Source organism: Rhinolophus hipposideros (assembly GCF_964194185.1).
Source record: "Rhinolophus hipposideros genome assembly, chromosome: 13".
Taxonomy (NCBI): Eukaryota; Metazoa; Chordata; class Mammalia; order Chiroptera; family Rhinolophidae; genus Rhinolophus; species Rhinolophus hipposideros.
This window is the reverse complement of record NC_138059.1, coordinates 54,145,595-54,160,320: the sequence shown is the minus strand read 5'-3', so window position 1 is coordinate 54,160,320 and position 14,726 is coordinate 54,145,595.

The following is a 14,726-nucleotide window of genomic DNA, read 5'->3' as shown; positions in this document are numbered from 1 at the left end:
CAACATTTTATATTTTTAAATAAATTTATTCGGGTGACATTGGGATAAAATTATGTAGGTTTCAAGTGTAGAATTCTATAATACATCATCTATATATCACATTGTGTGTTCACCACTCAGAGTCAGTTTCCTTCCATCACCATGTATTTGATCCCCTTTTACCCTTTTCTACCACACCCCTTCCCCTCTAGTAACCACTAAACTATTGTCTGTGTTTATGATTTTTTATTTACTTGTTTGTCTTGCTCATTTGTTGCTTTCAGTTTTCTAGCCTGCATAAGAATGTACGCAAATATTTTAGAGTAGCAATTTTAACTATCTTCTGAAATGATGTTCTACATTTGGAAAAGTCTGTTTTTTGAAGCCAACTCAGATACTTTTGACCCACCTCAGCATCCTATCTGTGACAAATCATTTGAGAGTTGAATCAAATAAACCATCAGTATAGAGAAATTACTCCAATTGCAATAGTCTGAAAGGTAAAGACCCAAAAGAATATTTTGGCCAGAGACATAGTTCATGAAACAGGTAAAAAAAAAATGCTCAGTTCTGTGGACTGTGGGAACTTAAGCTCAATACTTGGACATCCCTGAGGCCTTGGTTCAGGGCTGTATACATTTTATGTTTCCTTGAGTTAGAAAGGAATAAAAGTATTTCTCCATCTCTGGAAATGTTACCTCTTTCTCTGGCTTCATTGTAATCTGTGTTTTGTGGTAATCTTTTAACTATGGAGGACCTTGCTTATTCAGTTTTTTCTACCCAAATCCTAACCACTCCTCTGTGCTACAACTCAAGTATCACTTCCTTGAGCCATTCAGTTGGGATTAATCTTGCCCACTACCTGTGCCCTATACCTGTTTGCCCTATACCTGGTTGTTTTTGAAAATGTCTCTGTTTCACTAGACTGTGCCTGAAAACATAATCACTTGCGTGCTTAGTACACTGAACTGAATTCCAACTAAAACTCAAGAGTCTCATTGAAGTACAAAGTAGTGTAGAATTTAGTTGTTATTCATGGTCTGCCTACATAACAGACAGCTTCAATGTTAGAGATAATATATTCATATATAAATAGAAATTTTATTTAGATCTCATATTTTAGGCTGTAGAATTGTTTTCCGCCCCTTACTTGCAAGTAAGTAGCTTTCTACACCCCACCATCTTGACATCTGACAAGGAGGTTCTGTCTCACCTGCAGAAATAACTAGTATAACTTCCATAACTACTATAACTAGCATAACCATAGAAGTCATCAGGTATGTCAGAGGACACGTCAACAGAGAACTGCCTGAGAAAACTCTCATCAACTCTGGATGACAGGAAGAAGTCATGCTTCATTATCATCTTAGGTGTAACACCATAATCTTGTCAATCCTTATGAGAGAAGATACTCAGAATTTATGGCCAGTCAAGCGGCTCTGATTAAAAAGTTTAAGGCAGAGATGAAAGAGCAAAATTTTTTTTTCAATTTTTTTTCTTTAACCAGATCCAAGAAACTTCTGAATTTCCTAAAAGTGCAAGAAAAAAATTAGGTGAGATTGCTGTCTAAAGTAAACATTTACACCTCAAAAGCAAACATTCATTTAAAGTCTTGAGGAAATTCCACCAGTTACATATACTCTTTGAAAACACCAAATGGAGAGTCCTGTTTCCAGTTTTATTTCAAGTAAATCTTTACCTAAGTGAATTGTCAAGAATCCACCATCAGACTCTTAGACCACATGCCATTTTATTTGCAAATATCTGGGTGTGTTGCCCACATAGTCTTTTTTTCCATTTCTTAAAACTTTTAAATAAAAGCAATACTAAATACTGTCTTGTACAATTTATGTACAGTTTTCTTTAGCTCTAGCTGATCTGATCATTATAGCTTTTTGTGTCTTTAACAAGTTGATCTCAGAAGTCCAGTCTCCCGCATGTATGAGTAGCATGAGGCCACGGCTGTGGTAAATTGTAAATTGGCTTTTATGTTTAATTCTCTAATATGTACTTCCAAAGTTGGCTGGCTAAAAATGCAATTATAATATTATCCTGCATCTATTTATTATGATAAATTTGTAATTATATAGTGTAGTACACTGTGCATAATGTATTTAGGAAAAATCACTTGATTTTGCTTCTCTTTCATTTTATAGTGAATAAAAGACAATTATGAAAATCCATGGGTGAGGTTTTCAACAGAGCTGTACTTCTCAGCTAACCTTCTGTGAAAGAAAATACATGATTAAAGTCTTTGAAAGGAGGCATGGGATCAGTCCTCAGGTGCAGGAAAGGGGACTATTGCTGGGAGCAAGGTAATGGCACCAAGCTTAAGGCTTCCAGGGACTGTTATCATAGTGTGGGGAAAAAAACCTCATACTGAAGCACTTAACTCATTCTAAAGCTTTCATAAATTTTCCTTCTATAAGCAAATGGTATAATTAAGTTAAATATGTAATCACCTTAAAAGTTAATTATAAAATAAAATAAATAACAAATGTAATTTCAAACAATTAAATAAAAGTTTCTCTCTCTCTTTTCTTTTTCGTCTTCTGGGAATAATTGCATGTCCATTAAGAATCCCCAAATTTCCTCCCTTATTTCAAGATCCTTTTCAAAGATGCATCACTGGCAAGGATAGGTTCTAATTGAAAAAGAGTCCTTGTTACCAGATTAATGAAAGATGACAAATACACCTTTGTCATGATAAAGTATACCTTAGAGTTGTCAAAAAGAGTAATTTAAGAAATAAATTGCTATATTAATTTTCTAGTGGTGCCATAACACATTACCACAAACTTGGTGGCTTAAAACAACAGAAATTTATTTTCTCAAAACGCTGAAGGCCAGAAATCTGAAATCAAGGTGTCACAGGACCACTCTCCCTCTGAAGTCTCCAGAGGAGAAGTCTTCCTTTCCTTTTCTAGTTTCTGATGGCTTCTAGTGTTCCTTGGCCTGTGACAGCATCATTCCATTCTCTGCTTCCATCTTCATATGACCTTCAGTTCTGTGTTTTCTCTTCTGTCTATCTTTTCCTCTTCTTATATAGACACTTCTCATTGGATTTAGGGCCCACAGGGATAATCCAGGATGATCTCATCTTGAAATCCTTAATTACATCTGCAAAGCCCATTCTTCCAAATAAGCTCACATTAACAGGTTTGGAGGGACCCGTGAAACTTTTGGATAGAGTCACCATTCAACCCACCACAGTTTCCTTAATAAACTCACAAGAACAATGCCATCTATCATCTATCATCTAAAAGGAATATATACTTAAGAGTAAATTAGTTGATCATATGGGACAAGAAGTTATTTTGGGAAGTGAGGGAAAAGGGAGTTCAAAGGTGGAGCAAGGGCCATGATATGCCCGAGCCTCATTAAGTGTCTCCATCCATAAAGAGCAGACAGACTCCTATTATCGTATGGTTCTTGGGAAACCTGAATGAGATAGTACATGTAAATGTATTTTGTCAATCACACATACATGTTATTGCTAATAAAATGATTGACAAAATACTTTCACATATATAGCCCAATTTCTTATAAATCATCATGATTATAATCCGAGAGCACATAATAGGTACTCAGAAAGGTCTCTGGAGTTGTTTAATTTAAAAAAATGAATAAACGAATTAAATATTTTCTGGAGGTGCATTCACTGTGAACATGCCAAGATTCACATTCTATGAGCTACATGCATGTTGCACTGGTGTGGCCCCACAAATACATCTTTATCAGGGCTTTTTTTCTCATCAACTCCTCCAGTAAACTCTGTTTGGTTTATATAGTTTCTTCTACAACAAATAATCACAACTGATTGAAGAGCAGAATAAATTCAGACATCAGAGTCTCTTCAAGGCCATGCACTTAAGTTTGATGTTACCCATAAAAATTCCTTCCCATAAACAAGTACAAAGTTCTCTGTTATTTTTCAAAATAAGCAACCCATTCCTTCCTGGTTACATATCATAGCTAGATCAGAAAGAGTGAATTTATTCCCCAGCAGCTATATAATTTTCTTCACAAATTATGTTTTGCTCTTCTTCTGAGTGGGTATTTATATGTAGCATTATTTTGGCTTAAAATTCAATGTTTCTGATAAACATCTGTTTGCTATAGGAAGAGTAAATAGACATCACTCTTATATAACTTTAAGGAAAGCAAAAGCTTACCTTGAGGAGTACTGGAAATGCATGTTTCCTGAAGACAGTTTTTCTCCAGAATTAGAAACTGTGGGAGTGATTCTGATGCACTCTAATGTTTGAGAACCACTGCCCTCGATACCACCCAAAGGGCATATTTAAATCACAGGTCACTGGACCTCACTCTCCAGTCTTCCCTAACCTCCCCCTGCCTCTCCTAGTTTCTGATTCTGTAGGTCTGGTGTAAGCCCAATAATTTGCATTTCTAACAAGTTCCAAGTTGTGCTGATGTGCTGGTTCAAAATCCACACTTTGAGAATCACTATTCTAGGGAAAGGGAAAAGAAGAAAGCTTTTTCTTCCTTCTTCCATATTTCTTCCCTGGAGTAAGTTTGAATGGAGGGAGAAATGAGGAGAGGGCAGTGTGTGACATTAACAGATGATATTCCTTGTGAAAGAAAACCTGAGAAGTGAGGAATAAAGGTTCCTTCAATTTCATGTCCTAACCTTTGAACTCGTCATCCTGCAGCTCTAGAACCACCAGAAGCCAACCTTGTGAGGAGCAGAGAAGGGCACAAAGGGCACTGGTAGAAATGAGGCATTACCCTCAAAACAATAAGAAAACCAGAACGAAACACACAAGGGAACAAGTCTTAAACATACGTGACATGTGGAACACCCTTGGAAATAATGAAAATGGAAGGTAACCCATGCAGTCCCAAAGGTATGCAGGTAAGGATGACAGCCAATGAAATCTGAGCATGAAAGTTTATCGGTGTTGTCTGAGCCCATATACTGGTGGTACATTTGACTCACAACAAAATATGAATGCTCAATGTCTTTTGTCACTTACAAAGTTGCAATGTCTTTGTAGAACAGAGGAAACATTTTAGATTTTTTAAAAAATTTCCATTGTATCAATCACCATGTTTTACTTATGCAGACTCACTTTTACCTACCTCATCCTCCCCAAACATTAAATTGGTCATGTTATTTTTCAACATAAAACTTTTCTGTAGTTTTGTATTGCCACAGAATAATCCCTAAGCCCCTTAATTTGTCATGCAAAGTAGCACTTCTGTCGTGGATTCTAAACTCATTTTAATCAATTGTCTTAAACTAGCATTAGCATCAACTGAGAACTTGTTAGAAATGCAAATTCTTGGGCCCAACCCCAGACTTACTATGGCAGAATCTGCATTTAAACAAGAGTCTTCCAGCTGATTTCTTTGCACATTACAGTTTGACAAGTACTACTCTAGATTACTGGTAACCTTTTGTTCTCCTTGGTAATCTTTGTATCTATAACTGATTGGCATGATCCTGTCTGAGTCACACACATTGATGACAGATAAAACAGTGGAGCTTGACTGTTATGCCAGGTGCAAACTTCAATTCTCAGAAATGTTTGTACCTTTTCTAAGTTATTAGCACCAACTGGCCCTTTACAGAAGGCCCAGAGAGAACCATTGTGGAAAGCTAGAATGAGAATATGACTCTTGCTCAATAATAATAACAGCAAAAACCAGAGACACCATTCCCCAGTCCCTGATTTGTACACCTGTACCTTAAGGCCTCCACTCCTCCAGATAACAAGACAGTGAATATTGCTTCCAATGCTCTGGTTCTTTGCCTCTACTTAGGACAGTGCTTATTAAAAAGTATAGCTGTTAACTTCACCATCTGCTACTGAATGTCGTGTTGATATTGAATACAGAATAAAAACACTGTTAGAACTACAGTAGGCTTTAGTGTTGAATTATTTATACTCTGCTGCACTTGTAAAAGAAAGACATTCTTCTATGTTTACCTAAGCAACAGAGCTGTGAAAAATCACAAAAGTGTAATACGTAGTCTGAGGGCTGCATGTGTATGTGCTATTTTTTTGTTGTTGTCACTTTAGTATGCTGGGTAGATTATGTGAAACCTTTTTTCATCAGTCAATGGGCACAAGTGGGGTCCCACAAAGACCAGTAACTTAATTTCCCTGTTTTTGACCTCATCTGTCAAAATGACCTCAAATTGATGCAAAATAACCCCTTCATGTTTCTTGAAAGTCACAGATGTTTTGCACATGTGTTTACAAAATGTCCACACCTCTGGTGCTGGTGCTGCTCCTTAGGACTCCACAGGTCTTCTGTTGGGTCCCAGATGTTGCCAAATGCAGGGCCTAAGATGCTTGGAAGCTCTCATGGCACAGTGTCATGGCAGAGATGGAAAAGGTATTATTATAGAGAATTCACTGAAATTGTTCCTTTCATTTTTACTTGCTTGCTTTCCATAGGATCTAGTTCTCTGGGGTTGGGAGATAAATCCACGTGACAGACACAATACAAATTCAGAAGTTCTCTCCCCTTCCAATTACTAGAAACATTTTAATATGATTAGGCTCATTAAACCTACTTCTTCCTTCACTGTGAGTTTCCTCATGGAATCCCATGTGCAAATACACATAAAGATAGCTCACATAGACAAACCCTTGTGTCTTCAGACTCATTTGACCTTGAATTAAAATGCCAACTATATGAGTGTCAACCTCAGGTTTTCAATTCTCTTTTGGAAACAGCTTATAGTGGTTGGAACTAAGTTCATTCTCCTCTAAGGATATCTATGAAAATAGATAATGAGTGCAGACATAGATTGATCACAACAAAACTTAAGTATACTGTTTCATATGAAATTTAATTTTCAAATCATAAATATAAATAGGTTTGAAAAATATTTTTGTTTACTTTAAATAGTTAAAAAGTGACAACTTGCTATTTTGTCACAGACATGGTGTATCTTATTCATATGAAAATAAATTAAAGATAATAAGAAAAAAGATGTAACGAAGTTCCTAAAAGGGACAAAATTGAGACGTCATCAAAATGGCGGCGGGAGGTGAGCCTCTGTAAAGCTCTCCTGGAATTTACAACTAATCAAACACAATAACTCTACAAAGGACTCCCTACACAGCAGATAGGCAACACAAAGAGGCCCACTACTGAATTCACCTAAAGGTGGGAGAATTGCGCCAGCGGGGGAGGCGGGAAGAGAGAAGTGCGCAGACAGAGAAACGGGGCACAGGACGCAGACCTAGCTCAGTGCTCTGAGCGTGCTGCATCCTGGAACTACCGCAGCTGCGGGAGAGGGAAGAACTCGGAATGCTAGGGCTCCACTTATGGCCCAGAGGGCTAAAGGGGCAGCATATAACACGGCTGAACCCAACGCTCAAGGCAGAGACCTCGAAGCAAAGACTGAGGCAAGAAGGCTGAAAACCGTGGGTTAAGCCCTCACTGCAGAACAGAGAACTGAAGCCTTAGGCACTGAGACTAGCTGCCCCCTCCCTACTCTCCCAGAGCTCGCACCGCCCCCACCTGCCCGGTGTTAGAAGTGGAACAGTAGCAGTGTCAGATAAAAAGAACAGAATATTTACTGTTCTGAGAACTGTGGACTGCAGACACAGATTCGCAGCCCACCTAGTTCCAGCAAAGGGGAGGGAGCTGTGGAAGCAAGACCAGCTGTGGTGGTAGTCTGTGGTGGTGGTCGCCGCCATTGATCTGGGCCACCTCTCACAACTCACCCCACCCCTGGCCCCACCTATGGGGGCGGATCCCTGCAGGAGTAAACAGAACTGCTGAAACATACGGGCTCTGAATCTGGTGCAAAAAGAGCTTTGGAACTTCAAAAGCTCTCCCCATCCCCACAGGGATATGGCGCCTTATGACACAGGTGAACTGTTAACAGAGGAGAAGCCCGTCTCCCAGGAAATCCCACCATTGTTTGAGAAGCTGGAATAGTGCAGAGAAAACATAGCACTACAGTGAGAGAGGAAAAAACAGGCTGCAGTCGGAGAGAAAATAAAACATTCTACCAACAAATACTGGAAAACAAAAGAAAGAACTCTTCCTATCAACCTGTTGCAGAAGCCACTCCTATAGATGTCTAGAAAGAGAAATAATAAATTAGTAATTTCCATGAATAACCAAGGCAACAAGACAGTTCAGAAAGAAAGTGAAAAGTCTCCAGAAAAGGAACTTAAAGATATGGAAATATGTGACTTAAATGATAGAGAATTCAAGATTGCAGTTCTGAAAAAATTCAACGAGATACAAGAAAACACAGAAAGGCAATTTAATGAATTCAGAAACGCAATCAAAGAACAAAATGAGCATTTTATGAAAGAGATTGAAATTTTAAAAGAGAACCAAATGGAATTTCTGGAGATTAAGAAATCAATAGAAGAAATTAAAAATGAAATAACCAGCTTAGGTAGTACAGTTGACCAGATGGAGGAAAGAATCAGTGACATCGAAGATAGAAACCTGGAAATGATACAGATGGAAGAAGAAAGAGACTTGAGACTTAAAAGAAATGAAAGAACTCTACAAGAACTGTCTGACTCTATCAGATAGAGCAATATAAGAACAATGGGCATACCAGAAGGAGAAGAAAGAGAGAAGGGAACAGGGAATATATTCAAATAAATTGTTGATGAGAACTTCCCAAACTTGTGGACAGAACTGGATCCTCGAATCCAAGAAGCAAATAGAGAAATTGGATATCAACAGCAAAAAGAAAGCAGGAAAAAGCACAAATACATGGAGATTAAACAACATACTTTTAAAGAATGACTGGGTCAAAGAAGAAATTAGAGGAGAGCTCAAAAGATACATAGAAACAAATGACAATGAAAATACATCCTACCAAAATTTTGGGGATGCAGCGAAAGCAGTTTTAAGAGGGAAATTTATATCATTACAGGCCTGTCTCAAGAAACAAGAAAAATCCCAGATAAATAACCTCATGTTACATATTAAAGAACTAGAAAAAGAAGAGCAAGTGAAACCCAATGTCAATAGAAGAAAGAAAATAACAAAAATTAGAGCAGAACTAAATGAAATGGAGAACAAAAAGACAATAGAAAAAAATTAATCTGACAAAGAGCTGGTTCTTTGAAAAGATTAACAACATCGACAAACCCTTGGCTAGACTCACTAAGATAAAAAGAGAGAAGAAACTAATTAACAAAATCAGAAATGAGAAAGGGAAAGTTATCACAGACACCACAGCAATACAAAGGATCATGCAAGAATACTATAAAGGACTATATGCCACCAAATTCAATAACCTAGAAGAAATGGACAAGTTCTTAGAAACATATAGCCTTCCAAGGCTGAAGAATGAAGAACTGGAAAATCTAAACAGAACATTCACCAGTAACAAAATTGAATCAGTCATCCAAAACCTTCCCAAAAGCAAAAGTCCGGGACCAGATGGCTTCACTAGTGAATTCTACCAAACCTTCAAACAGTATCTAATACCAATCCTTCTCAAACTCTTCCAAGAAATGAAGAGACAGTACTCCCTAACTCATTTTATGAGGCCAACATTACCCTGATACCAAGACCTGGTAAGGACAACACAAAAAAAGAAAACTAGACCAATATCTTTGATGAATACTGATGCAAAAATCCTAAACAAAATTCTAGCAACTCGAATACAACAATGCATTGCAAAGATTATTCATCACGACCAAATGGGGTTCATCTCTGGGGCACAAGGATGGTTCAACATTCGCAAATCCATCAATGTGATACATCACATAAACAAAATAAAGGATAAAAATCATATGATTATATCAATTGATGCAGAAAAGGCATTGGACAAGATACAACATCCATTTATGATTAAAACACTTAATAAAATAGGTATAGAAGGAAAATACCTTAACATAATGAAGGCCATATAGGACAAGCCCTCAGCTAATCTCATAATTAATTGTGAATAACTGAAGCCCTTTGCTCTATGATCAGGAACACGACACAGCTGTCCCCTATCACCTCTGCTTTTCAACATAGTGTTGGAAGTCCTTGCCAGAGTCATTAGGCAAGAGAAAGAAATAAAAGGCATCCAAATTGGGAATGAAGAAGCTAAATTATCACTCTTTGTAGATGACATGATGCTGTATATAGAAAACCCTAAAGACTTCACCAAAAAACTGTTAGAAACAATCAACAAATACAGTACAGTTGCTGGCTACAAAATCAACATACAAAAGTCCATTGCATTGCTATATACTTACAATGAAATTTCAGAAAAAGAAACACAAAAAACAATTCCCTTTGAGTTTGCAGCAAAAAGAATAAAGTACCTAGGAATAAACTTAACCAAGGATGTGAAGGACCTATATGCTGAAAATTATAAGACATTTTTGAAAGAAATTGAAGAAGACACAAAGAAATGGAAAGACATTTTGTGCTCATGGATTGGAAGAATCAACATAGTTAAAATGTCCATGTTACCCAAAGCAATATACAGATTTAATGCAATTTTCATCAAAATCCCAAAGGCATTTTTTAAAGAAATAGAACAAAAAAATCATCAGATTTGTTTGGAACCACAAAGGACCCCGAATAGCCAAAGCAATCTTAAGAAAAAAGAACAATACTGGAGGTACCGCACTCCCTGACTTTAGCTTGTACTACAGGGCTACAAGAATCAAAACAGCATGGTATTGGCAGAAAAACAGACACATAGACCAATGGAATAGAATTGAGAACCCAGAAATAAAACCACGTAAATATGGACAGATAATTTTTGACAAAGAAGCAAAAAACATACAATGGAGGAAAGACAGCCTCTTCAATAAATGGTGCTGGGAGAATTGAATAGCCACGTGCAAAAAATGAAACTGGACTGCTATCTGTCACCATGTACTAAAATTAATTCAAAATGGATCAAAGACTTAAGCATAAGACCTGACACAATAAACTGCATAGAAGAAAACATAGGCCCTAAACTCCTACACTCAAGGCCCATCTCTTATGATTCCCCATAAGACCTTGTACGTGGTAGGTGTTTTGTAAATGCCTGTTAATTGAATGACTCAATGAGTGAATGTTTTCCCATACCCAACAATTACAAGAAAATTATGGTTCTAAATCTATAAAATCGTACAATTTGCATAATGGTGTCTGATACATCAAATTGGGGAACCTGAAAAAATACTATTATTATGGTTTTGAAATATATCTAATCTGCAAGAAATTTCACAGAAATTCATCTAATTTATCATGTGGCAAGAAATAGTGCATTTTTAATCAAAAGTAAGCAGTGAAAAAACAGGCATGCAGGATGGGGGACAGAGAAATTTTCAGGGCAAAATATTCTTGTGAGACATTACTCTTCTACAAGTCAACTGATGGCTAAAATTGACCATTTTTTCTAATGGTCAAAGATGAGGAGGTAAGATCTGCCTGTGTTCGTAAACTGTCATATGTGACAGTCTTTAAACAGAAACTCCCATTTCCACTTTTGAAATTAAACATAAAACCAACTTGAGTTTACTGAAGAATTACTTCTAAGGATTATTTTATTAATGATAATGGTAAGAAAATTATGAATTCCTAATAGTTATTCAGTGGCAGGCTTGATGACCTAGAAAAGCTAAACGGACAAGGCTTATCCCTTGAAGCTATATTTACAATGTCAGGCAACCAGATACCTTATAAATTTAAAAAGAATTCTGTGTGAATTTGTTTGCTGGCTTTTACTATAGGTTTAACTTCTGTTTTAGTTTGGATCTTGGAACTTGACTATTTACAACACTGTCTTCCAGTTTTAACTAGAGGCTGTATCCTTAATCATACCATTTGTAGTTATAAATACACACACACACACACACACACACACACACACAGACGGTGCCAAAAAATGTATACACATTTTAAGAAAAGACAAACCTGTATTCCTATATACCAACAACAATAGATAAATACAAGTCATGTTTGACTTCTGCAATTACAAGAGGTGCTCAAAGTGGTTACCATCAGTGTCCAGACACTTCTGATTACAGAGAACTACTGTTTGAGAAACGTTGACGAAAGTGTCTGCTTGTATACATATTTTTGGCACCCCTGGTGTATATAATTATTTCTTAGTACCAAAAAAACATGAAAAACTGTCATCATCATTTCCCCTTTTTTCAGACAGAAAATGGATTTTTTATGAGATTTATAAAAATTTATTATAAAAGTCACAAAAAAGCTTTCACTTTTAATATTTTTCAAGATGATTAAAAGATCTACAGTATTTCTCTTTATCTGAGGGAGATACATTCCAAAGCCCCCTGGGGAATGCATGAAACCAAGGATAATACCAAACGCTACATATAGAGGGTAACTAAAAAATGTATACACATTTTAAGAAAGGAAAAAACAGTATTAAAATTGTAATATTCAAAATATACTGATAACAGAAGATGAATACAAGTCACGTTTTACTTCTGCAATAGCAAGAGGTGCCCAAGGTGGTTACCATCAGCATAATTTAAATACAGGTTTTTCCTTTCTTAAAATGTATATACTTTTTTTGGCACCCTCTGTATACTATATTTTACCCGGACATAACTATGATAAAATTACTTTATAAATTAGGCATAGTAAGAGACTAGCAACAATAACTAATAATAAAATAGAATAATTACAATATACTGCAATTGAAGTTATGTGAATAACTTCACATAGCAAAATAAGGGTTACTTGAATACAAGCAGTGAGATGTTGACAATCTGATGACCCAGCCAGCTATTAAGTGACTTATGGGCAGGGAAGGCACACAGCATGGAGATACTGGACAAAGGGATGATTCAAGTCCAGAGCAAGATGGAGTGAGAGAGCACGACATTTCATTGTACTGCTCAGAATGGCATATAATTTAAAACTTATAAATTTCTTATTCCTAGAATTTTCCATTTAATATTTTTGAGCAGCAGTCGACCACTGCTAACTGGATGCACAGAAAGCAAAACCATGAATAAGGAGGGACTACTGTACAAGAACCAGTGGGAAAAAGTAAAAGAATGAATTCCATGAAGCCCTCACCCTTCATTTCAGGAACAATAAACTTTCATAATTTCTAACAGCAGTTGGCTCTGAAATATAGAAAAATGTTCCACATCTATTCATTTTTATTGCAGCATTTATTATTTTTCCCAAGTATTTTTGTCAATTATTTTGTCTTCTATGCAACAGGCAATTATAGGATATTTTAGAGTTTCATTTTTGAAAAGAGCTAGTCATTGTCTCTAGATACCGCCAAACTGTTTCTTTGGAGACAGCTCAATCCTTAGCTTACCGCTGAGTACCAGTACTGCTTAGCCCTAAGGCACTTCAAGTGAATTACAATGATAACGAGGTCTGTTCAATTTAAATATTGTACGGGGTTAGTTACTTCAACTTGCAAAGTGATTCCCCATTAACCTACTTCAACTACATCATTCACTTTTCTTCTGAGTCAAATATTAAGATGTAATTCTTTTGTCATTTGTTGGATTTTGTAGTCTCAAACAGCAGCATTGGATTTTATTAATTATACGTATTTGTTCATGACTTTTAGAGTATAAATAAAGTGATAAGTTGGCAACAATTAGGAAAAATGAGCTACTTAGTTGGAGGTCATCAAAATGACGGAATGAAGTGAGCCTCTGTAAAGCTCCCCTGGAATTTACAACTAATCAGACAACAGCAACTCCTCATAGGACTCCCTGCACAGCAGATAGGCAACACAAAGAGGCCCACTACTGAATTCACCTTCAGGTAGGCAAATTGCGCAGATGGGTGAGGAGGGAAGGGAGAAGCTCGGGGATGGAGCTGCGCAAGTGCAGGACACAGACCTAGCTCAGTACTCTGAGCTCGCTGCATCCCGGAACTACCGCAGCTGTGGGAGAGGGAAGAACTCGGACTGCTAGGGCTCCGCTTATGGCCAACAGGGCTGAGGGGGCAGCATATAACACGGCTGAACCCAACGCTCATGGCAGAGACCTCGGAGAAAAGACTAAGGCAAGAAGTCTGAAAACAGTGGATTAAGCACTCACTGCCGAGCGGAGAACGGAAGCCTTAGGCACTGAGACTAGCCGCCCGCTCCTTACCCTCCCAGAGCTCACCCCACCCCCAACTGCCCGGTGCTAGAAGCCATAAAATATCAGTGTCAGATCAAAATGACAGGATATTTGCTGTTCTGAGAACTGTGGATCACAGACACATATTCGCACCCCAACTAGCTCTGGCAAAGGGGAGGGAGGTGTGGAAGCAGGACCAGCTGTGCTGGTGGTCGCCGCCATTGCTCTGGGCCACCTCTCACAACTCACCCCGCCACTGGCCCCACATATCTGGGCGGATCCCTGCAGGAGTAAACAGAACTGCTGAAACATACGGGCTCTGAATCTGGTGCAGAAAGAGCTTTGGAACTTCAAAAGCTCTCTGCACCCCCACAGGGACGTGGCGCCCTATGACCCAGGTGAACTGTTAACAGAGGAGAGACCCATCTCCCAGGGAATCCCCCCATTGTGTGAGAAGCTGGAATAGTGCAGAGAAAACATAACACTACTGTGTCAGAGAGAAAAAAAGGCTGCGGTCGGAGAGAAAATAAAACATTCTACCAACAAGAATTGGAAAACAAAAGAAAGACCTCTTCCTATCAACCTGTTGCAGAAGCCACTCCTGTAGATGTCTAGGAAGAGAAATAATAAATTAGTAATTTCCATGAATAACCAAGGCAACAAGACAGTTCAAAAAGAAAGTGAAAAGTCTCCAGAAAAGGAACTTAAAGATATGGAAAT